The sequence below is a fragment of the Wolffia australiana genome, chromosome 5 (assembly GCF_029677425.1).
Source record: "Wolffia australiana isolate 7733 chromosome 5, ASM2967742v1".
Classification (NCBI taxonomy): Eukaryota; Viridiplantae; Streptophyta; class Magnoliopsida; order Alismatales; family Araceae; genus Wolffia; species Wolffia australiana.
Window position 1 is genome coordinate 9707501 of NC_135839.1, and position 4397 is coordinate 9711897.

Here is a 4397-nt window from a genome sequence, read left to right on the forward strand (position 1 = left end):
TCCTTGACAAAGATCAGTAATATTAGTCCCTAACACATTGTATTATTTTGTAAAATGGAAATAGATTGAATATCTTATTCTTTGGTTTTCTGAAATCACTTAATCAACCATGAGTGTCACTCAGTCATCAGATAGAATGGCGATATCATCCCAAAGCTGGACATATGCCTTTCAGTAGTTAATGACTGGCTTGGTGGCACACAAGTATTTTATACCCTCAATTATGTATTTCAGTTCACTCAATCCTTATTTCATATCATCACATTTCGTGCCATTTATCTACAACTCGTCCTAAGATATGAATGAACTACCATTTCTAACGCTCTTCATTCTCTCAAATCTTCAAACATAAATATAAAATATGATCACATATCATAATCGTGAGGTTCCATTTCATGATTAGTAATTTAGAAAATATTATGCAGTGAAATCAAACAATTTAAAATTAACACCCTAAACAAAAAACCTAATGATGACTTAATCACCTTGCACATCGTCAAATCTCCAAATGATAAACTCCTCAAATGAGTCTTTTCAAGGTCCACAGAAGTCCGACCATTAGGCATATGCACGCTATCCTCCTTACATAGACTCTCCACATAATCTTTATTAAAAAATCATCAAAGATCAATGAGTATATTATCATCATTACAACCTCTCTGAGATGGGGAGGGCGTTCAAGAAGAAGCGAGGAGGGAACGCTCTTGGGAAAATCTTGATGAACTCAAATTTAGACAGTTAATTTTCATTGTTATTTGAGTTAAAAATAATAATTTATAAACCTTTACTCATAAAATAATTTGACTAGTTAGTGATGAGCAAGGGATGTTTCCATAGGGAACATATAGAAAGGTTTAAATGATTATTCAATAAGGGTGAGAGGAGATACATATAAAATAGGATATTGTGAAGTGATAAATATAAGATAGTGAGAGGGTGATAATAATTAGTTAATAAGGATGATACAAATAGTTATATAAGGAACAGGTAGGAGGATGTGGATAGATCAAATGGAAATGAGAGAGTAAGATAGATGAAGACATGAAGTGATGATGGATATAGAATATGAATAAGAAGAGAGGATGATGAAATGTAAGAGTGGATGCGAGTGGACGTAGATGGATGATGGTGAAATAGAATGGTGGAAGAAGAAATGATAATAATCTAAATAATGGATGTGATGGAAGAAGGGGTAGGTGGTTGTGAGATGAAGAAGTGGATGATGGGCTAGATGATTTAGGGTTTTTATATGAGATGAAGGTGACAAGATTGGAGATGTATGCGGTAGGGTGAGATGATGGAAGATGGTAATGAGAATGAGATGATGAAAATGAAGATGTAGATCTAACTAAATGGATGTTTAGTAGAGAAACCAATGAAAGGGAAGAGACTAATCTTAGATCCCTATGTTCTTCCATGATCAAGGCATTTCTTGATTCTGGTCAGCCTCTCCACTTCTTTTCCAATCTTCACCAATTAAAAAAAACACCAAGAACACCTTCAATGAATCTTCAAAATCCTCACTCCCTTTTAATCAGCCTCTCTAGGAGGAAGTGAGTTCAAGCATAGTTTATACAAAAATATGATGATCTATTTATAGATACAACTGTGTGACTAGAAAGAGGGAAGAAAAGTAAAACTACACTCAAAATTTCAGCCCAGAACTCCTTACAGATTGTTACCTATCGTGATTTGAATTTGGATTATTCTAAGCCCTCTAATTTTCCTCTCCTCTCATTTTGTAAGACCAGATAAAGTCACAAATCCATTAAATAATTCTCTAAAATATTAATTCATAAAAATGTCATAAATATATATATAAATATATTAATTTTAAAAAACGATATATCTTTGAATATAATGCCAAAAAAATCATTAAAAAATCATATTATAACTTTAAAAATTACTTTCTTCTAGGATATGATGTCATAAAAACCATTTAAAATACCTAAAAATTCAAAAAAAATCATATTGTCATTCTAAAACTAAACTTAATCATTTGAGGCATGATAATTCACATATAAAATCAACTGAATGCAAATAGACCTGTTAATATGGTCATATTTAAACTACAAAATTGTATGTTATTAACTCTCATAGGTATCTTTCAGAAGGGTTTATTTACTTTTTATTGTAAGAATTAATAATAAAAAAATTGCATTTTAACTATAATCTCAAACTCCTGTAAACCTTGTGTGTGTGGCCCTTAAGGCCCATAAACCCGTCTTGTTAATAACTCTGAAGTCCAATAATTATCATTTGTATAAAAGGAATTAATTGACCAAATTTGTTTAATATAATCATCATTGTTTATATAATAGAATTAAAAGCCTAATATCTCAACAGTTATCATGCATGTATAAAATCTCATTGTCTCGACACAACTATAATGACTTAGGGCATGGTCAACTATCAAACCATAGATGGTTAACATACTTTGGAATGATGCATCAAGGAATCATAAAATAAATATTTTGTACATTTCTACTACCTCAGAAATGGTCTTCATTGCATCGGATCTTAGACTTTTGCAATTCCCTAGTTAGGGACACACTCATCATAGTTAAAATAGAATCATACATCAACAAGATGTCTGTAGTGTCTCAGGTCTGAGGATCACTCACACAACTATGATATGAATCAATGTGGTTTATGTTTAGGTTTGAAACCATTGTAATATTCATCCATGATCAATTCAGTGAGATGTTTCTTTGAAGAGCATCTACTATCTCTCCTTGTTGCCTCACTAATGGTTACAAGATCAACCATTCTTATTATCTGGTTGGGATCTGATACTGCTATTCTATTAGAATATTTTTATGTCATTATTGAATACCTATGAGTATGAAATATTTCTAAATACATGTTTATAAGCAAGTGATGATTTCATTATGTTATCATCTTAATCAAATAATATTCTTAGACTCCATTATAAAAATTCCACATGAATAACGATGATCATAATTTATTTTGATTAACTTAAACAAAATATTAGAGTTCAATGGACATGCATTCCGTGTAATTCCATCAATAGTAACTCGAGTGGGATAGTTATTTCAGTCATATACCACTCTAACATATTATGACAATTAAAATGTATATAAATGACAATAATATCAAATACTTCACCAACGAGGGTATAGAAATAACTGGCCTATCAAAATATTGAGTAAATATTCATACCATTTCAACACAGAAACGGACATGAAAAAATGTTATGTTCCATTAAATAGTAGTTATCAATATGTCTTCGTGTTCATGTTGAGACACTTTGCCCATTAATCAACTCTAAGCTTGGATGCTTATTAAGTTGAGTGATTCATGCTTCTTCTGGATTATATCGTATCACTTTCTTAATTATTTATCTTCTATAATTGTGTGGTAAATTTTAAACACAAATTGGAATAAATTAATGACAATGAATAATGTTGAAACTTGATCTTTATTGTCCCAATAATGTTAAGTAGTTTAACTATGGTAAATCCTATCTGACCTAGGTCAAAATAGTGTCAACCATGCAATTATATCCATAATCTTTAGACACGATCCAATGAAGTTAAAATTCAAACTAAATCTACATCATCATCATATGAAGGAAGAGAAATGATTTTAGTGCACATTGAAATCCTTATTTTGAACTTCAATTTTGAGTTTGCAGCCTATGATTTCATGTATCAATCTTAAGATGTAGGTAAATTCATTTTATTGGTAAAATAGCCTTTAAAACACTCACATATGTGGAATGACTAATGTGGTGCAAATTATTTCAGAGGAATTTATATCATATATTTATTTATTTGCAAAAAAATGTAAAATTTTGTGTTTGTATGTATAATATTTTATGGGGAAACGTTTGAGATTAGATTTTGTAGTTATAAATTTAGTGACTTTTTTAAATATTTTAATGGTTATTTCCAACATTTTATTTAAAACATTTTTATGAATGATGACATCAGGCATTTTGTATTAATTATTGAAGGGTGAAATAATAAAATGGCCAATATGAAAACACTGTATGTGATTTTCAGGCTAGAAATGACATTTAAGCACATTTCATGGTCAATTGCCACCTTAAAAAAAACCAGATGAACTCAAACATCACTCATATGACTTGCAGCCCGTGACCATTGTGGAATATGAATATTGACCAATACAAAACAAAGTCAAAAATAGGATATTTCTTCATTTATTCATGTGTTATTGTAAAAAATCTAATATTTACTTATTTTAGCTTGAATTAGCTAATGTTGTATCAGACTTTTTTAAGAAAACACATTTAAGAATAAGTTTGATCTTCCCAAATGATTATGTATGAAGGAATCTTGCCAAAAGATGTCTGATACAGAAACTAAATATATTTGAAATTGGTACACAGTTGATGAAAATTTTTATCTATT